At 38.8% G+C, this 22,545-nt stretch overlaps 1 long non-coding RNA gene across 3 annotated transcripts in view; it reads right to left on the reverse strand.

Annotated features, from left to right (window-relative positions):
• Nucleotides 1–22,545, reverse strand: part of LOC115508834 — a 100,496-nt gene that overhangs the window by 42,344 nt on the left and 35,607 nt on the right. The window contains exon 4 of one of the 3 annotated variants that reach the window (XR_003967133.1): nt 20,544–21,190. The exons of the other annotated variants lie outside the window; for them this stretch is intronic. This is a non-coding gene — a long non-coding RNA (uncharacterized LOC115508834). Of the gene's footprint in view, nt 1–20,543; nt 21,191–22,545 lie in introns of those variants that run through there. 3 annotated transcript variants of the gene reach the window in all.

A 22,545-nucleotide genomic window follows, 5' to 3' on the forward strand; every position in this document is an offset into this window, starting at 1 on the left:
TCTTTTTCTGTGTAAAGCATATGGTAAGCTCATTTGTATCTGAGATAAACCACTGCCAAATTCATCCTGCTGCTTTATCCAAAACCTCTACCTTGTATAACTAAGGGTACAAAGGCTTTTAAATCTTTCTATTTCCTTCATAACACTATCAGTTAGCTTTCCTTCAGGAGCAATTTTTCATGAATAGTACTTTTCACTCTCATACTTTTCACTTTATGGACATTTTCTCCATAAACAGATAAACAGAGAGCAATAAAGCCATAGTTATGTCAGTGCTGAGCCAGGCTCAGTCATTAGCTGAGTAACTTAGTTAAGTATAAAAGCCTCATGGGGTCTGTGGTTAAGATTTTTGCCTGAGGGAAATTTCAGACCTATATGTTCTGAATACCTGGGGTCACTTGAAATCATTGAAACTATGAACATTAAATTCTTGAATGTGAAGAGTTTACTGAATATCAATTTGTCTTTATCTTCTGAGCTTGAATTTATAATAGGGAGTTCCTATTCCTATTTAGATAACTAGATGGATATGAGGGATAGGGAGGGTCTCTCAAATTCCCAGGATTCTGGCTGGGAAAGGAAAAATCTCAATATTGAATGTTGAGTTTGAGATAACCGCCAGGAGGTAGATAGTCCATAGGTAGATTCGAAGTTCATAAGAAATGTCCAGACTGGATATCAGTAAGAGGGAATTAATATAGCCAGGAATGAAACCATTACAGCACAGAAACCTCAGGAAGAATTTGCTATTTAAACAAACTTTTGCAGTAATACGGTAAATCTTCATTCATATTTGTATTTGTTGAAACTTGATTTAGGTTAAACATGGTCCTTACCTTGGTGAATGGCATCCTCTCCCTCCCATTACCCATGCCAGTCATCTGGTGTATTCTGCACTCTAGGTTCTCATCTCTTCAATCCAGCTTCCTCACTACAACCACCAGACTGATCTTAAAAGGCCAGTCTGACCTGCTGGTGACCTCTTCTAATTGTTACCTTTTCCCTAAAAAATCTTTAATGGTTCTTCACCGTCTATGGTAATACTTCTTCAAAATGTGGCCCAGGTTCTCCTGCATTAGAATATTTTAGAGAGTGCCCTTAAAATTCAGGTTCCAGGGTCCTACCCTGGAGCTGAATTAGAATGGGGATAAGTAATGTGCATTTTAAACAAGCACCATAGGTGATTCTGGTGCATAATGAAATCCAGTGACTTGGATGCAAGACCCCATCCAAGATCTACCTGCTGCTGGCCTTTGGAGCCTTTTCTCTGTACCTGTGCTCTGGCCATAATGAATTACAGCTGCCCCTTGAACAACAAGGGTTTGAACTGCAAGGGTGCACTTACACATGATTTTTTTCAATAAGTGTAGTATAGTACTGTAATTAAATTTTCCTTGTGATTTTCTTTGTTAAAAACTTAAAAATAATTTTTTTATTGAAGTGTACTTGACATACAATGTTACATTAGTTTCAGGTGTATGACATACTGATTCAACAACTCTATGCTATGTTCACCATAAGTTGTAGCTACCATCTTCACTGTACAATGAATGCTATTACATTACCAATGACTATATTCCCTATGCTATACCTTTCGTCCCCATGACTTATTCATTGTATAACTGGAAGCCTGTACCTCCCAATCCCCTTCACCCATTTTACCCATCCCTCCATCTCTCTCCCCTGTGGCACGCACCAGTTTGTTCTCTGTATTTATGGGTCTGTTTCTGCTTTATTCATTTTTTTTAAGATTACACATATAAGGGAAAGCATATGGTATTTGTCTTTCTCTGACTTATTTCACTTAGCATAATACCCTCTACATCCATCTGTGTTGTTGCAAATGGCAAGACCTCATTCTTTTTTATGGCTGAGTAGTATTCCACTATTTACAATTTTCTTAATATATTTTTTCTCTAGCTTACTTTATTATAAGAACACTGTATTTAATACCTACAATAAATATACAAAATATGTATCAATAGACTGTTATCAGTAAGGCTTCCAACAGTAGGCTATTAGCAGTTAAGTCAAAAGTCAATACACAGATTTGATTGCATAGGGGTCCCTAATCTTTGTGTTGTACAAAGGTCAACTGTACTTAGAGTTTCCTGAGCCCCTACGCCTTACTCATGCCAAACCCTCTGTCTTGAATACCCCACTTTGTCCTTGTTCTGGTGAGCCCTCCTCATCTATCAAGTCTAATTCAGCTGTTGTATCCTTCATTTCATCCTATTTCTCATCAAGTCCATGAACCATTCTCTTTGTCTATACTGCATCCTATTTATTTACCAATGTACTTAGACTTTCTGCTCTACTAAACTAGCCCCTTGAGAGAAAGGACTAGGATATTTAGTAAAAAGTTGGCATGTATGTGTGTATACACACACACACACACACACACACACACTTTAAAAACAGCTAAATGTACAAAGGAGAATTGATTTTGAATGTATGTATTTTCTTAAACATTGTCCTGACATAGAGTAAAAAATAAATGTCAGCTGAATAGGTGAACTGAATCCAAAACCATAGCACATGTTAAGATAGTCCACACCTGGCTCTGATTTACATTCCCAAGCACTCTTCTTTTCAGTCTTTATATTTTCAAACTTAATACCTCTTGACATACGACTTAAAGCACCCACATCAATACACTCATTGAATGGAGCTTAATAATAGGTTGTTTATATACCTGTCCCTGCTCCTGGAGCCAGCTCGAAAGTACAGAGTGGTCAAAAACATTATCCACTAACTGGGAGTACTTTCCCAAGAATATATCCATGGTTTCCAAACTGAATAGTTGGCTCTGTTCTGAAAACATGTATACATATATATTAAGGGCTTTTTAATAATGAAACTAAAAAAAAGTGTTAAATGTGAAGGGAAGCAACAAAAAGAATGATTGCAGTTGCAATCTGAAGCTTTTGAGAGAAACTCAAGAATGCCACTTTAATTATATTTTAGCCCTAAAAATGTATTCTGATTGTAATACGTATTAGGCATTTTTTTTTTAATGTTTATTTACTTTTGAGAGATGGAGAGTGAGGGGGGGGAGGCAGAGATAGAGGGAGACAGAATCTGAAGCAAGCTCCAGGCTCTGAACTGTCAGCCCAGAGCCTGATGCAGGGCTCAAATCCATGAACCATGAGATCACGACCTGAGCCGAAATTGGACACTTCACCGACTGAGCCACCCAGGAGCCCCTGTATTTGGTATTCTTGACTGCAATTATAAAATCATTCTAGTTTAATTCTAAATATAGGATTAAATTGAATTAAATCACTATTGTGCTAGTTTTGGAAAAGGTTTTGCTGCCTTTGTTTCCTTACACAGTATCTCCTAATTACCTGCTTTTAGTCATATTAGATACCAAAATTCAGATTCTATTAATAGCTTTCTTTTTCAATTTTTTTTTTAAGTAAGCTCTATATCCAACATAGGGCTTGAACTCACAATCTCAAGATCAAGGGTTGCACGTTATACTGACTGAGACAGCCAGGAACCCCAAGATTCTATTAATAGCTTTCTAAATAATGAAATGTGAATTAATTTCAGTTTTTAAATACTCTCTTTTCTATAATACTGGATCTTTGTTACACAGCTCTTCAAGGCCAGAAGCTCAAATTTTCATTCTGGCAGATGGAGAATTGCAAAAGCTTTAAGATTTTGGCATATATCCACTCAATAAGCAGCCCTTGCATATTATGCCAAAAGTGCAAAGTAGATATAGTTTTGAATATAAATTGTATTTTCTTAACAGACTTCCTCCACTTGGTTTCCTCAGTTATTTGTCTTTAAGGTGCACAAGTCATGTAAGATGTGCAAATGACCGGTATATTTAGATAATTTAACCAGTGAAAAGCAGTCATGCCTGGGTAGCTCCAGGAAGTGTGTCTCTGTTCTGTACTACCACAAATCTGGGCTTTGTTGAATTAATGGGGGCAGGGAATTCTAAAGATTCCAGTCATTTTACATTTTTTAGAGATAGCATGGCAGAGGTACTGTTACCACGACTTAATGTAGTAGCATTTGTGACTTGAGAATGTGCTTGCCAAAGTGTCAACAAGAATATATTCTTTAGCTACTACAGATTGATGCCCAAATAGCCAAACAGGAAACAGGAAAGTAGTTCTAGATTTCTTAAACTATTATCTTTTATAAGTAATTCTTTTATTTTTTTCCCACAGTTACTTTTTTGTGTGATGAGAACTTTCAACATCCATTCTCTTAGCAACTTTCAAATATATAATATAGTATTATTAAATATAGTCACTGTGCATTATATCCCCATGACTTATTTATTTTATAACTGGGAGTATGTACTTTTGATCCCCTTCACCCATTTTGCCCACCTCACCCTCCAATATTATAGTTTTCTGATTGAAAAATTCTTCAGGGGCACCTGGGTGGTCAGTTAAGCAACCAACTCTTGATTTCGGCTCAGGTCATGATCACACTGTGATATCAAGCCCCACACTGGGCTCTGCCCTGACAGCACGGAGTCTACTTGAGATTCTCTCTCTTTCTCTCTGCTTCTCCCCTGCTCATGCTCTCTTTCTCTCAAATAGATAAACATTAAAAATTCTTCAGCAGGACTGTTTAGTAAGTACGCAAATGTACAGATCATCTATACTTCTGTGACATTTTATTTATTTATTTATTTATTTATTTATTTATTTATTTATTTAATGTTTATTTATTTTTGAGAGAGAGAGAGAGAGAGAGAGAGAGAGCGAGCATGAGCAGGGGAGGAACAGAGAGAGAGGGAGACACAGAATCCAAAACAGGCTCCAGGCTCTGAGCTGTCAGCACAGAGCCTGACGGAGGGCTCGAACTCACAAACCGTGAGATCATGACGTGAGCCGAAGCCGGACGCTCAACCGACTGAGCCACCCAGGCACCCCAGCACTTGTGACATTTTAAAGTATTGTGTCTTCTAAATTTTAGCTTTATGTACATATATATAACCTATTAGAATATTTCCAATGTCTTCTAATACTAAAATGTGAAAAAACATTTAAATATACTGTATTAAATATAAAATCTAAGTATTTAGCGTTTCTGATTGTATTTGAAGCACACATTTTCATGCAGCTTCTATGCAAAAAATTTTAAATGCCAATCTAAGGTTACTACAATATGTCATAATTTGAAATGTACACATTAGCTGATACATTAGAAAAATATTTTTGAAAATCAAAACTCTATATATACACATTTAATTGTTTCAGAAAAGTGAAATGCAGATTATAGGGAGCTTCCTATTGCTATTCAGCATAACAAAGTACTCTGCTTATCTTTTAAGCCTAAAGTGAGCTGTCCATTTTAATGTCATTGTTCTGTCACTATTGATTTCCCTGGAACAGAAATAAATTGAAATTTACATGTAGAAGTTTTATGTTTACACTTTACTTTCATCTGAATCCACTTATAAACTTAGGACCAAAGATTTTTCAAAGTTATATTCTTTGATAAAGGCTTCCAAATAGAGCTTTTATTCTGGATGTAGGTGTTGGAACATCATGGAACTCTTCTCTATTCTACCAGAAGGGGGCAGCAAAACAAACCAAAAGGAAATTTATGGATCCAAAAAAAATCAGGAAAGGCACTCAAGAAAATTCACAAAACTAACAACCCAGAAGCTTCTGTGAGTGGCTTCACTGTTTGAGAATGTTTATGAAGGCCCTAATACCAAGTGCCCCTCTTTGCAAGATCTTAAGGCATCTCAACAGTCTTCATGCAGACTCAGGCCTATCTAATAAAAATTATTAACCTTGCTAAATTCTTACCATATGCCAGGTACCCTGATAATCTCTGAACCCTGAATACATATTATCTTACTTAATCATCACAAAATCCTTGCCAGGTAAATATTCCTATTTAATGGATGAACCTGAAGAATATAGACTTCAGGTAATTTTAAGTCACACAAAGTAGCAAAGTCAGAATTTAAGCCTAGTTCCTATTCCCAAATGCTTACTCTTAACTACTAACCTTACCTTACTATATGCCTCTAGATTTCAGAGAAACTAGGTGTGTAGGCTTTAGCAGATAAGAAATGTTTGTTTGTTAACTGACTAGAAAAAGGGCTAGTTACTTAAGTCAAATGTTATCCGTAAGCTTTAAAATATACAGCCTGAAAACTGGCGAATGCTGGAAATCATGGCCACAATATTTGCAGCTTCTCCCATAAAGGTGGAGTCTGTTTTCTCACCTCTAGTATCTAGGTTGACCTCGTGCCTTGCTTTGACCAATAGAATGCAGCACGTGTGTTTCTGGGCTGATTCTGTTTCTGGACCTTAAGAGGCCAGGTTACTTTGGTCTCCAGTCTCCTGGGCCCTGGTGGCACGTAAAGAAGCTCAGGCTTAACCACAGAACCCATGAAAGATGATGTGGAGACTCAGTCCCAGCCAATACCACGTGGAAGAGAAGCATCCAGCCTAGCACTCCTGTTCCCCAGAACTGTGAGAAATAATAAAGTGTTGTTTTGAAACCATTATGTTTTATGGTGGTTTATTCTGCAGCAATATGTAAGTGAAACAACAATGGAAAACCAAAAATGACCTAAGTCTACAAATATTTAATACAGATTCCACTTTTCCTATCTACTATCGCTTTTCCACTGTCCATAGGTATATGAAATAGCTGTGTGTCCTTTCTCCTTTTTGCAACATATAGTTGGTAATGAATACCAAAAATGTCAAAAGGCTGTTAGCTCAAAGCCAAGGAATTTCCAAAGTTTTAAGTCAAGACTTAATTAGAAATGTATCTATCTACACACACACACACACACACACACGTTCATTTATTGATTTTTAAATAATCTCTACACCCATCATGGGGCTCGAATTCATGACTCTAAGATCAAGAATTTTCTGCTCACTAGCCAGGAGCCTCAAAATGTACCCATCTATTTAATGACACTCTCTAAACAGCTCCTAGGGCTGGAAAAGCATTTATATGAGCTCTAAAATAAAGGCATAAAAGTCCTTTTAGCAATTACACTAAGGCTGTGATATACATAATTTTTACTGTTAAAAGTCTTCAGCCCATGGTTGGGAGTTAGCATAGATCTAAACATCTAAAATCCTTCTTTTTTTCTATGCCTCAAAACAATTATTTGAGAATTTTTGATAACTTACGTATATAACACTCATACGATGCCTCCTATATCCACATACTGTTGTAAGTGACTCATTTAATGAGGTAGGCACTATCATTAATCACCATTTTATAAAAGAGGAAGTTAAGGTATAGACAGAGGTTAACTAGCTTGTCCAAAATCACAATGCAGCAAATTTTGATCCTTTTCTACTGGATGAAGGCGGTGGGGGTGGAGACAGATAAGGAGTTAGGTTATATTATGTGTTCAAATAACATCTCCAAATAACCCTTGGGACTAACCATGACAGCAGGAAGGCCTCTGCATGTTATTTGAGATCAATGATATGTCTCTAACTTTTCCAGCTTCATCTGCCACCACTGGCTCTCCACCCTGACCTTCAGCTGTAGAAATGTACACCCCACTTATACCTTGGAATTTTTTTTTACCTCTGTGCTTTGCTCTTTTGGTCCCACTCAACAGCCACCCCCCGCTTGGAATGCCTTCATCACCTTCTTCCAATATGAAAGTGCAGTTACATACCTTTCAAAGTCCACCAACAGCACTCTCTTCATAAACTTTCCTACTTTTCAATATATCACTCCCTTGACTTCTGGCCAAATCAACTGCTCTTCCATCAAGTTCCCTTAGCTCTAGTATTCTAAGAAATTTTTTCCACATCATTTCAAATTAGCTGTTTTAAAAATACATCTTCCACATTACCCTTCAAGGCTCTTGAGTGCCTAACCCAATTTTCTCCATACAGTGTGAACACATTAGTTGCAATAAATTCATGTGAACAGAGGTGGCATTCAGTCAGGGTGAAGAGGGCATCTTTTTCAGACCCAAATCCTGTTATATGAACTTTAGAGACAAGCAGAGTGACATTTCTGGTATTGCCTCAGGGCAGTGCCAGTTTTAAGGGTAAGGAATAACAATTTCATGTCTTTGGTTCAAACTAGAAAATTCTATAGCAGTTCCATATAAGCAACAGTAGGGGTTGAAATCCAGAGGTATTGGACACTAACTCTAAATGGTTACCTACCAACAGGTTTTAAGACAGTTTATGAAGCACAGAGTTCAGCAGAGACCAACAATTACCGGTTAATAAGCTCACTGTAACAACAGCTCAAGTCAACTAGGACTGCAGTTCCAACCATTGACATCTCGTTAACCAACTAATTACCAATTTTCCATCAGGTGGAGATGCCACAATTTTCCTTGAAAAAAGTGGCAACAGGGGGATCATTTTTAGAAAAACAAGGTAGCATTTGGATTTTTAAAATCATTTGAAATCTGGGAAAAAAGGATGTAAGTCATTAAGAAAAAAAAAATGTTTTTGGAGGAGGAGAAGCCAAGATGTTGGAACAGATCGAAGTTTTTTTGCGACTCTCATCCCTGAAATACAGCCAGATCAACACTAACCCATCTTGCACACCTAGAAAACTGATTTGAGGATTAACACAACAATCTGCACAACCTGAACCACAGAACTTGGCAGGTACACAGAGCGGAGAGGTGAACTGGGGGAGACAGAAGCTGTGGAGGGCAGGGAGCTGTTTTCGTTTGTGGAGAGAGGATGGAGATGGGGAGAGAGCATGGGAAAAGCACCACCCCTCCCCCACCACACACACAAAAGCAGCTGGAGATAAAGTGGAAAAGTGGAAACAGCCGCAGGGACTGAACAAAAAAGGGAGAGAGGAGAAAGGAGAGGGTTTAAATTCCATTAAGATTCTATAAACAGGGGAAGCGCAGAGTCTGAAACTCTGCAGCTCAATACCTTGCAGCGCTCTGGTGGGAAGGGCGAATCGCCAGAAGCAAAGCGGGGTCCGGGAGGTTCTCGGGTCACACAGGGAGAAGCAGTTCCACTGTTGTAAGGACATTTGGTAGAAGCTGTGCTGCCACTTGGTCCCAGCAGACCCCATAGAACAATCACATTCGCTAGTGATGGAACAAGGACGTTTAGAGTGAATCCTGGTGCGAGATGTGTGTTGCGATTTTCCATAAACCCTGAAACGCTGCTGCTACAAGATCGTACGAACCTTTTCTGGGGCGGGCTCACACCCAGCTGCAATCTGTGGGCATCAGCAGCAGCGCGATCTCGTGAACATTCCTGGGGGCGGGCCGGCACCTGGCCATTTCTCAGAAAGACCCTCTTCCAGAGGCCTGAGAGGATCAAAGCTACAGTCCCTCAGAAGTGAGGGGTTGGAAAACACAGCCATATTAGAGATAAAACTCAGAAGGGAGGTGCCGCCTGGCAACCTGACGGCTTGGTCACAGACAGTGTAGAAACAGGGAGTGGATGGAAACTGAAGACAAAGGAGGGGTGTTTGATTACCAATGGTGAGAGCACAGAGTTCTGATACTACTGGGTAACGCCATTTCACCTCTCTCGTGCATGCGCATAAACGCCTACACACACCACAGCAATCCACCCCAGTAAGCTAAGCAGCTCCATCTAGTGGAGAACGGAGCCATTACACTAAACCTCACCCAACTGGGCCAACAGCGCTCTTGACAACACAAATCTCCCGCCTGCTTAGCTTAAGAGCTATGAAGTGCTTCACAGCTTGACTTTTACGGGAAACCAGATGTAATTTCAACCTTACTTCATATTGTTCACTGGTCCTTTTATTGTTTTTTTCTTTTTCTTTTCTCATTCTTGAATACAGAAAGAGAAAAAAATTTATTTTTATTTTCCATTTTTATTAAAAAGATAATTTTTTCTACTATATATTTTACTTTTTTGTAAATTTTAAAAAATCTATTTTACTTTCATCATTTTATTTTATTCTATTTTATTGTATTCATTTTTTCAAATTTTCAAACATTTTCCTTTTTTCTTTTCTTATCTTTCCATTTTTTCTCTAATCTCTCAAGCTTCTTTGAACAACCAGGCCAAAACACACCAACGACCTAGCATTGTTTGATTTCTTTGTGTTGTTTTTAATTTTTTTTTAAAGTTTTGTTTTTTTTTTTTTTTTTTTAATTTTTGGGACAGAGAGAGACAGAGCATGACCGGGGGAGGGGCAGAGAGAGAGGGAGACACAGAATCGGAAGCAGGCTCCAGGCTCTGAGCCATCAGCCCAGAGCCTGACGCGGGGCTCGAACTCACGGACCGCGAGATCGTGACCTGGGTGAAGTCGGACGCTTAACCGACTGCGCCACCCAGGCGCCCCTGTTTTTAATTTTTTAAATTTAAGTGTTTTTTGTTTTTGTTTTACTTTATTAATTCCTCTTCTTCCTTCAAAACGACGAAATGAAGGAATTCACCCCAAAAGAAAGAACAGGAAGAAATGACAGCCAGGGACTTAATCAACACAGATACAAGCAAGATGTCTGAACCAGAATTTAGAATTACGATAATAAGAATACTAGTTGGGGTCAAAAACAGATTAGAATCCCTTTCTGCAGAGATAAAAGAAGTAAAAGCTAGTCAGGATGAAATAAATAATGCTATAACTGAGCTGCAATCTTGAATGTATGCCATGGCGGGAAGGAAGGATGAGGCAGAGTGGGCAATCAGTAATATAGAGGACAAATTTATGGAGAATAATGAAGCAGAAAAAAACAGGGAGACTAAGGAAAAAGAGCACAAAATAAAAATTAAAGAACTCAGTGACTCATTAAAAAAAGGAATAACATCTGAATCATAGGGGTCCCAGAAAATGAAGAGAGAGAAAAAGGGGTAGAAAATTTATCTGAGCAAATCATAGTGGAAAAGTTTCCTAACCTGGGGAAAGACACAGACATCAAAATCCAGGAAGTACAGAGGAAGTACTCCCATTAGATTCAACAAAAACCAACTATCAACAAGGCATATCATAGTCAAATGCACAAAATACTCAGGCAAGGAAAGAATCATGAAAGCAGCAAGGGAAAAAAAGTCCTTAACCTACAAGGGAAGACAGATCAGGTTTGCAGCAGACCTATCCACAGAAACTTGGCAGGCCAGAAAGGAGTGGTAGGATATATTCAATGTGCTGAATTGGAAAAAATACGCAGCCAAGAATTCTTTATCCCACAAGGCTGTCATTCAAAATAGGAGAGAAAAAAAGTTTCCCAGACAAACAATACTTAAAGGAGTTTGTGACCACTAAACGAGCACTGCAAGAAATTTTAAGGGGGACTCTCTCTGAAGGGAGAAAAGACAGGGAAACAAAACAAAACAAAACAAAACAAAACAAAAACAAACAGACCAAAAGCAACAAAAACTAGAAAGGATCAGAGAACACCACCAGAAACTCCAACTCTACGGGTGACATAATGGCAATAAATTCATATCTTTCAGTACTCTAAATGTCGGTCTAAACGCTCCAATCAAAAGACACAGGGTAACAGAATGGATAAGAAAACAAGATCTATCTATATGCTCTTTACAAGAGACCCATTTTAGACCTAAGGATACCTTCACATTGGAAACAGGAGGATGGAGAATCATCTATCATGCTAATGGTCACCAAAAGAAAGCTAGATTAGATTAGTCGTACTTATATCAGACAATATAGATTTTAAAATAATGACTATAACAAGGATGAAGAAGGGTACTATATTATAATTAAGGGATGTATCCACCAAGAAGACCTAACAACTGTAAACATTTATGCTCCAAACATGGAAGCACCCAAATACATAAATCATTTAATCACAAACATAAAGAAACTCATTGGTAGTAACACCATAATAGTAGGCGACTTCAACATGCCACTTACAGCAATGGACAGATCATCTAAACAGATAATCAAGGAAACAATGGCTTTGAATGACACAGTGGACTTCTCAAAGTCAACACCCAAAAAACAAATACTCCAGTGAAGAAATGGACAAAAGACATGAATAGACACTTCTCCAAAGAAGACATCCAGATGGCCAACTGACACACAAAAAAATGCTCAACATCACTAATCATCAGGGAAATACAAATCAAAACCACAATGAGATACCACCTTACACCTGTCAGAATGGCTAACATGAACAACTCAGGCAACAACAGATGTTGGTGAGGATGCGGAGAAAGAGGATCTCTTTTGCATTGTTGGTGGGAATGCAAACTGGTGCAGCCACTCTGGAAAATAGTATGGAGGTTCCTCAAACAATTAAAAATAGAACTACCCTATGACCCAGCAATTGCACTACTAGGTATTTATCCAAGGGATACAGGTGTGCTGTCTTAAAGGCGCACATGCACCCCAATGTTTATAGCAGTGCTATTAACACTAGTCAAAGTATGAAAGAGCCCAAATGTCCATCGACAGATGAATGGATAAAGAAAAGTGGTATATATGTATACATATACATATATATATATACACACATATACATATATATATATACACACATATACATATACATATATATATATATACATATATATATATATATATATATAATACACACACAATGGAGTATTACTCGACAATCAGAAAGAATAAAATCTTGCCATTTGCAACAATGTGGATGGAACTGGAGGATATTATTATGCTAAGCAAAATTAGTCAGAGAAAGACAAGTATCATATGACTTCACTCATATGAGGAGTTTAAGATGCAAGGGAAGCAAAAATAATATAAAATCAGGGAGAGGGGATGGCCTAAATGGGTAAGGGGCATTAAGGAATCTGCTCCTGAAATCATTGTTGTACCATATGCTAACTTGGATGTAAATTAAACAATAAATAAATTTTTTTTTTCAACGTTTATTTATTTTTGGGACAGAGAGAGACAGAGCATGAACGGGGGAGGGGCAGAGAGAGAGGGAGACACAGAATCGGAAACAGGCTCCAGGCTCTGAGCCATCAGCCCAGAGCCCGACGCGGGGCTCGAACTCACGGACCGCGAGATCGTGACCTGGCTGAAGTCGGACGCTTAACCGACTGCGCCACCCAGGCGCCCCAATAAATAAATTTTAAAAAGATTTTTTAAAATGTTTTTAAAATTAATTAAATTTAAAAAGTAAAAATGATGATGTTCATTTCCAAGAATGTGAAAACATGATTTAGAAATCACTGTATTCTAGGGGTGTCTGGCTGGCTCTATTGCAAGAGCATGCAACTTTTGATCTTAGGATCATGAGTTTGAGCCCCATGTTTGGTGTAGAGATTAGTCAAATAAATAAATATATACATACGTAAATATTTAAAAAGAAAGAAATCACCATATTCTACATAAAACATCTTTTGGCCTAAGTCAGTGTTTCTGAAAATTTTTTTTCATTATAGGCTTCTCACCCCAACAAGGAGAAACTCTAGATTTAAATTCTCCCTAGTGAGAGAAATAGGAATAATATTTTGTTGAGTACTGTTGAGCTTTGGAGGTACACAGACCACTCTAATGTCTAAGATTGTTTTTGTCCCTTATGACAGAATTTTAGAGTTTATGGCCTAAGCCCATTAACAGAGCGAACTTCAAGACTGCAACCAAACAGGGAGCACTAATGGCCACAGTATCATACTTGGATGTGTCTCATAAGACAGACTCTCAGTGTGCTTCTCACATGCATCTTGGCCAGCTAGGGGTGTGCTTTGGGTTTTTCTTCATGAGACAAGAGATGCCCTCTCATACTTTCAGAGATAAAAGAACATTTTTAAAGTATTTTATTTTTAATTTCCATGTATTTTTGAGAGAGAGAGCAGGAGGCAGGAGCAGGGGAGGGGCAGAGAGAGAGGGGGCCAGAGGATCCAAAGTGGGCTCTGCACTGACAGCAGAGAGCTTGATGCAGGGCTCAAATTCACAAACCTCAAGATCATGACCTGAGCCAAAGTTGGATGCTTAACCAACTGAGCAACCCAGAAAACACTTTAAACATCAAATCTAATGTTTACTTTATAAAAAGTAACAAATCTTGAAAAGAGATATTATCTGATAATTTACCTTGCCTAGTAGTTCCTAGTGGTGTTCCTTCTCTGAAAGGCTGCCTGCCTCCCTCTTTGTTGCTAGACATACTAAGTGTACTTTAAAATAGACATTTTTTGGCACCTTAGTGGCTGAGTCAGTTGAGTGTCTGTCTTCCATTCAGGTCATGATCTCATGGTTCATGAGTTCGAGCCCCGCATCAGGCTCTGTGTGGACAGCTCAGAGCCTGGAGCCTACCTCGCATTCTGTGTCTCCCTCTCCCTCTCCCTCTATGCCTCGTGCTCTCTCTCAAAAATATATAAAGATTAAAAAAAATTAAAATAGACATTTGTTTTTATCTACTTCCAGAAAGGCTATGATAGATATTTCTCTTAATGAACACAATAATTTACCTTCATCACAGCACTGTTACAAGGATTAAATTATTTAACATGTAAAATTGCCTAGCACAATAAGCTTTCTGGCATAAAACACACAGCCATAAATTAATTATGAAAGAAACAATGTGTAACAATCTGAAAAAACAAAGAGGTTATTGTGAAAGCGATTGGAGTGATTGTTGACATGAACTACAATACTGTTATGCATCTAAAAAATTAACAATAATTCTTTAACACAATCAATTATTCAAATATGTGTTCAGATTTCTGAGTCTCATAAAATGTTTTGGCCACTGGTTCGTTTGAATCAAGTTCCATACAAAATTCCCATGCTGCATTTATTTACTGGATATATTTCCTAAATCTCTTTAAATTTTAGGTTCCCTTTGCTTTCTTTCCTTACCATGTATCTGTTGAGGAATCTGTGTCACTTGTCCTATAGAGTTTCCCACACTATGGATTTCACTGGCTGCCTTCCTCTGGTGGTGTTAACATGTGCCTGTATCCCTCCATTTCTTGTAAACTTGGTGCTAGGATTGGGAGGCTCTCAGATTCAGGATTGATGGTTTGGGCAAGAATGCTTCATAGACGTTGTCACTGACTTCCACTACATGTGTCAGAAGGGTCATAATGTCTGGTAGTCTCAGTGGTGATGCTGATCAGTGTGTTCAGATACTGTCAGCCTATTCATTATGATCTGTTCACTAAAGTTTCCAACAGCCTTTCATCTCATGCCATCCTCCTCCTTACAGCTCTTCTTAGACTTTAGTGTTGGGAAAGCTAAAAATATATTTCTCAAAGTCCTTTGCAGCTAGAGTTATGGATGTAATTTAAATTCCACCAACTGGAGGCACTTGTGTACAGTGAAGAATCTAGAATGCAGAGGGGAGGACAAGGTTATGAGGAATCCTTCTTAATGGGGCATATTATCATGAAGGTGACGTGACTGTGGAAACCAGTAAGGGTGGCTTCCACATTCAGCAAGTGGCTTCCTGATCATGACATGAGCAGCAGTCCTTTGCCAGCCCAGTTCTAAAGCGTGGATTTGCGACTCACTCCTGAAGCTCAGTTTACAATCCTGCTATTTGTAATATAACATGCAGTAAATAATCGCTTTTGGCTTAAATTACTTAAGGGTGGATTTTGTTCTCTGCAGTGAATCCTGAGCAATGCACCTCCTCTACGAAAAGGTATTGTCAGAAATTGTCAAACAACTGCCTCTCTGATTTAAAAAAAAAAAAAGTGTATCTAGTTAACTTGCTAACAATTTCCTGAGTGTGTAAAATAGATATTCTAGGAAGATGAACATTTATTTATTTTTGAAATTCCAGTATAATTAACTTATAGTGTTATATTAGTTTCAGGTACACAACATAGTGATTCAGCAATTCTATACATTACTCCCTGCTCATCATGATACATGTACTCTTAATCCCCCTCACCTATTTCACCCATGCCCATCACCATGGTCCCCTCTGGTAACCACCAGTTTGTTCTCTATATTTAAGAATCTGTGTTTTTGTCTATTTTTTGTTCATTTGTTTTGTTTCTTAAATTCCACATACGAGTGAAATCATATGGTAAATTTTCTCTCTCTGACTGACTTATTTCAACTTAGTATTATATCCTCTAGATACATCCATGTTGTTGCAAATGGCAAGATTTCATTTTTTATGACTGAGTAATATTCCATTGTATATATATTCCATATATTCCATATATCTCCCTTTTTTTTTTTAATGTTTACTTATTTTTGAGAAAGAGAGAGCAAGCAGGGGAGGGCGGAGAGAGAGAAAATCCCAAGCAGGCTCTGCACTGACAATACAAAGCCTGACACAGGGCTTGAACTCACAAACTATGAGATTGTGACCAGAACTCAGACACTTAACTGACTGAGCCACCCAGCTGCCTGCCACATATCCTTTATCCATTCATGTATCGATGGATACTTGGGTTCCTTCCATAGTTTGGCTATTGTAAATAATGCTGCAATAAACACAGGGGTGCATATATATTTTGAATTAGTGTTTTCATATTCTTTGGGTAACTACCAGAATTGGACCATTAGGTAATTAAACAAATATTTTCTGAGGAACTTCCATACTGTCTTCCAGTTTCCAGTTTGCATTTTCTTCCACCAATGGCACATGAAACTTCCTTTTTCTCCACATCCTCAGCAACATTTGTTTCTGGTGTTTTTAATTTTAGCCATTCTGACAAGCAACAGGTGTGTATCTCATTGTGGTATCTCACTTCTTTAAATAAGAAAATCATATAGCTATTTCATATTCCCATTGTATAAACTTTCTTTTAAAAACCCAGAAGTGCTTTTTAAACATTTAGAAATTAATCATGTTAAGAAAATTTAATCCATATCCATTTATGAAGACAATGTTACTAAAAAATGTTTAAATGTCTAAAAATTTAAATTCAATAATGTCAACTACAATGTATAAGTCTTTGGAGTTTAGCAAAGAGATTTCTATTCAACTTTATATAATGTTCCAACACAGATAAGTTGAAAAGAATTCTACAGCGACCCATATACCTGTCACCTGGATTCTACAATTAACATTGGTATTTTGCTTGATCACATATCTACCCATCTATGCATCCTTCTATTCATACATTAATTCATCTTATTTTTTGATACATTACAAAATAAGTTGCAAACATGAGTACATTTCACACCTAAACACTTAAGCACAGCAGGTTTTGTTTTGTTTTGTTTTGTTTTTTAGCTATAGTATTTGGCCACTGGAGGGCTTCCAAATACCATAAAATGCCCTAGAAAGTTAATCTATAGCATCCTACAGTATCAGAAGGTTTACAGAAGGGGTTGCATGGAGTATAAATGCCATCAGTTAGAGTGAGGGACTCAATCCAAAATCTAGCAAGAGATTGCAGCACCTTTCATCTTTACTCTCCTCTTTTTACAGCTACTTTCATTATAAAAGAGAAAATATAAAACCAAATGATTTGTGCTGTTGAGGTAGCCAATTCTTTAGCTCAGAATCTCAGAAAACTGGATGGAAACAAGATGTTACATTTGCAGAAATGAGCTGGTATCATGGACTCCAATTAACTGGTTGATTGATACTCTCTACAAAAGCAGGGGGGCTGTTTGTTTTCATCACTCATCCCAGCTTGTAGAACATAGCCCCGCACATGCTAAGGCTCAATGAACAATTACTGCAGCAATGAGTGAATGCAAGTGCTTGATTCCAAATATAATCTTCACACGTTTGATGTCATTACTAACCAAAGAAGTTGTGTTGCTTCTTTTTTAAATGACAATAAGCCTTAACATAAAACTAACAGCATACGTTGGTTATCCTACCACTGGGACTGCAACTATAGATATAACCATGTTTTCCACACATGCTTCAGTAATTCAGCATAAACCCACATTGCATCCCCCCAGAGCGCAGGTGGCTCTGCTGTGGCAGGTGCTGTAGAAGCCTAAAGCTGGGGCAGAAGCAGGGCTGTCAGGGACACAGGAAAGCTGCCCACAACTGAGGGCAGAGCAGGGACCACTTTGCCCTGGGGCTTCCCAGAAATAAATGTTAAGTTTTGAAATGGGACTGATGTCTTCTGTGAATCAGTAGAGGCAAGAGTCGGTGGAATTCAAATCATTACTGTCAATGTTACTTCCCTTTTGTACCTTTACACCCATCATGGGGCCTGAACTCACGACCCTAAGATCAAGAGTCACATGCTCTCCTAACTGAGCCAGCCAGGTACCCCTACACTACCATTTGTAAATTACTTTTTCAATGTGATAATTTTCTTTGCTACTTCCTTGGCTTTTGAAAGGGCATTTCCATATTCAGTACAACTTCATCAAGTTAGCACACATCTATCTCAACAGCTACTATGGGATTTTTTTTTAACAATGTTTTTGTCTCTACAGGAGAATGAGAGGCAAAGTGTTTTCTGACTGTGACTATAGAGAACAACACTAATAATAATTTTAAATCCATCAGTTTTCCTGTTAGGGATCATGAATGGGAATCAAAAGATAGGGACAATTGTGAGATTTAAAAACCATAAAATCACCTTGTATTTTGTGATAACAAAGGCAAGAGAAATGTAGTTTAAATTAAATCTCCTTACAGCTTGCAGCCCACAGCTTGCAAGCTGAATGTCTTGCTGCCATTAGTGTTTTTGTTTTTTCAGAGACTGTAAGTATCTGTATCTTAACAGCAGTTAGCCCCTCAAGGTCCTGAAAGCCTTGCTTCCAAATTCCTTAGAGACTTACACTATCCCTAATCGTCACTAATTAAAAAGTATAAAACCAGTCACTCCTCACAATCCCAGTGCAGCTCTTTCTGCCCACGGTCCTGCCCGTGCTATAATAAAACCACCTTTTTGCACCAAAAACTTCTCGAGAATTCTTTCTTAGCCATTTGCTCATGAGCCCTACCTCACAATGTCATAGTTTTATACTCAAAATAGGTATATGAAGGAATTTTAGGACATAAACTGTAAAAGGTTAGAGGTGTAAGCAATCTCTTGCCCCAGCTAGTGCTGCCTTCTCATTAAAGAAATGTAAGATGTGTAGGCTCCCAAAGACTTTCAAATGGCCCAGAGATGCCTTTGTTAAAGTATACTTGGAGAAAATACACTTTTCCAGTGGAGCCGCGCGAGGCTCCCTGCCACATGGTGGGATGAGATACACTCCCAGCACTGAATCCTGGCAGAAGGTGGTTGACTGAGACCAAATATTCACTTGTTCTTTCTCAGAACACTACTTCTCTATGTCAAAGTTTCCACCAGTCATGGGTACATCCCTCCAAATAAAAACATGCAGTGAACGACATTTTCATAATGGCAATTTTATCCAATTAAATTAAATGTCTTTTTTTTTTTCCTGTAATGACTTTTCTATTTATTTTGGTGTTAAGATGTCCTTTTATGAGTAGTGGTGATGAACAACAGGTTTTTCTTTTCCCATGGTATTTACCTTGGCCAAACTACAAGTAAAAAACTCCAAACTGGGGCGCCTGGGTGGCTCAGTCTGTTAAGCGTCTCACTTTGGTTCAGGTCATGATGTCACGGTTTGTGAATTTGAGTCCCACGTCAGGCTCTGTGCTGACAGCTTGGAGCCTTGAGCCTGCTTCAGATTATCTGTCTCCCTCTCTGTCTGCCCCTACACCACTTTTATACGTACTCTCTTTCTCTCTCTCAAAAATAAATAAAACATTGGGGCGCCTGGGTGGCGCAGTCGGTTAAGCGTCCGACTTCAGCCCGGTCACGATCTCGCGGTCCGTGAGTTCAAGCCCCACGTCAGGCTCTGGGCTGATGGCTCAGAGCCTGGAGCCTGTTTCCGATTCTGTGTCTCCCTCTCTCTGACCCTCCCCCGTTCATGCTCTGTCTCTCTCTGTCCCAAAATAAATAAAAAACGTTGAAAAAAAAATTAAAAAAATAAATAAATAAAACATTAAAAAAAAAAAAAACCAAAAAACTCCAAGCTAGTCTCCAAAGACATTTTGGAAATTTTACTATACATAAAAGTCTAATGCCTAGAAAGCCTAAAATGTCTCTCCCGAATTAAGATTCTATAATGCAAAATATAAATAAAATAATCAACAATTCTAGGAATTCATTTTTCCTATGCAGGTACTGGGCATGAAACGAAACAAATAGAAAACTATTGATTGGTAGAACAGGAATTCCCTGTTTTCAAATAGAAAAACTATTGATTGGTAGAACAGGAATTCCCTGTTTTCAGCCACCCCAAGCATCCCAAATTCTCTCACAGGATATAATTAAATTAACTGATAGAAGACAGCTTCTAGGGGTGCCTGGGTCACTAGTTGGTTAAGAGTTGGACTCTTGGTTTTGGCTCAGGTCACGAACTCACGGTTCATGAGTTTGAGTCCCGTGGGTTGAGCCCCATGTGGGGCTATGCACTGACAGCACGGAGCCTGCCCTGGGATTTTCTCTCTCTTCTCTCTCCACCCCTCCCCTGCTGGTGCTCGTGCTTTCTCTCACTCTCTCTCAAAACAAATAAATAAACATTAAAAAAAATTTTTTTTTTTTTTTTGAGAGAGAGAGAGACAGAGTGTGAGCAGGGGAAGAGCAGAGAGAGAGGAACACACAGATTCCGAAGCAGGCTCCAGGCTCTGAGCTGTCAGCACACAGCCTGACACAGGGCTTGAACCCATGAACTGCGAGATCATGACCTGAGCCAAAGTTGGATGCTTAACTGACTGAGTCACCCAGGTGCCCAATAAATGAACATTTTTTTAAGACAGTTCTAAAGCCAACTGCCTATGATTAATTCCTAGTTCTGCCATTCACTAGCTGCTTTATCTTGGTCAAATTACTTAACTCATTCTGTGTCTCAATTTCCTTATTCACAGAATGGGGATAATAATACTGACTAGATCATAGGTCTGTGGTCAGGATTAAATCGGATAATCCACATAAGGAACTAAATACACTGAGTGACACATAAGTGCAAATTTACTGTTAGCCATATTAGCTAATGTCTCAGCTAAGGTGCTATAACAAAGATCCCGAAATACATTGTTTTAAATAAGATATGTTTATTTCTCCCTCTTCTACAGTGTGGCATAGGAAGACAGACTACTCCATGAATTTGTCCAAGGATCCAGTTGACAATGTGTCCCTACTAGCCTCAGTATATGGATTCTATTTAACATCAGAGTAAAAAGCAACTGCTTCAGTTGTCTTTTCTTCTTTGAGTAAGGTCCAGGTCCAATGTGGGGCTGGACCTGGCGGCCCTGAGATCAAGTCACATGCTCTTCTGACTGAGCCAGCCAGGGGCCCCTCAGTTGTCTTCATCCACATGGGCTGAGGTAGCTCACCAGTACCATGTCTGCAATCTAGCCCATGAGTAAGGAAAAAGAATGTGTTAAGAGTGAGCATTTCAGGGGCGCCTGGGTGGCTCAGTCGGTTAAGCGGCCGACTTCGGCTCAGGTCATGATCTCGCGGTCCGTGAGTTCGAGCTCCGTGTCGGGCTCTGTGCTGACAGCTCAGAGCCTGGAGCCTGTTTCAGATTCTGTGTCTCCCTCTCGCTGACCCTCCCCTGTTCATGCTCTGTCTCTCTCTGTCTCAAAAATAAATAAAACGTTAAAAAAAAAAATTAAAAAAAAAAAAAAAAAGAGTGAGCATTTCAGTTTTAAGAACGCCGAAGTAGAAACTACACCTATCATTTCTATTCATGTTTATCAGTCAAAACCTAGTTTACATGGCCACACTGAGTTGCAAGGGAAGCTGGGAAATGTCCCTGGCTAGGCAGCCAGGTGCTCACCTCTCATCCAGTGTACAGTGGGGAGGGTGTCATAAGAATGGATACTCAGAGATCTTTTTTTTTTTTAATTTTTTTTTTCAACATTTATTTATTTTTGGGACAGAGAGAGACAGAGCATGAACGGGGGAGGGGCAGAGAGAGAGGGAGACACAGAATCGGAAACAGGCTCCAGGCTCTGAGCCATCAGCCCAGAGCCCAACGCGGGGCTCGAACTCACGGACCGCGAGATCGTGACCTGGCTGAAGTCGGACGCTTAATAGACTGCGCCACCCAGGCGCCCCTCAGAGATCTTAATAGTCTCCCACAATACATATTCTTTCTTCTTTTATTGTGGCAAAATATCCATTTTAACCATTCTTAAGTGTACAGTTCAGTGACATCAAGTACATTCACACGATTGTGCAGCCATCACTACCATCCATCTCCCAAACTTTTTCATCACCTGACCTAAAACTCTTTACCTATTAAACAATAACTGCCTATTACCCTTTCCCTGGAGCCCCTGATAACTACCATTCTATTTTCACCTGTGTGAATTTGACTAATCTAGTCACTTTATACAAATGATATTACACAGGGGCACCTGGGTCGCTCAGTTTAAGGTTAAATGTCTGACTTCAGCATAGGTTGTGATTTTGCCGTTCCCGAGTTCAAACCCCACATTGGGCTCTGTGCTGACAGCTCAGAGCCTAGAGCCTGCTTCAGATTCTGTGTCTCCTCTCTCTCTGCCCCTCTCCCACTCACGCTCTGCCTCTGTCTCTCTCTGTCTCAAAAATAAATAAATATTAAAAATAAATAAATAAATGATATCACACAATATGTGTTCTTTGAGTCTGGCTTGTTTTACTTAGTATAAAGTTTCCAAGGTTTATCCATGTTCTAGCATATATCAGGACTTCACTCTCTTTTAAGGCCAGTAATATCACA

This window comes from Lynx canadensis, chromosome A2 (assembly GCF_007474595.2).
Source record: "Lynx canadensis isolate LIC74 chromosome A2, mLynCan4.pri.v2, whole genome shotgun sequence".
Classification (NCBI taxonomy): domain Eukaryota; kingdom Metazoa; phylum Chordata; class Mammalia; order Carnivora; family Felidae; genus Lynx; species Lynx canadensis.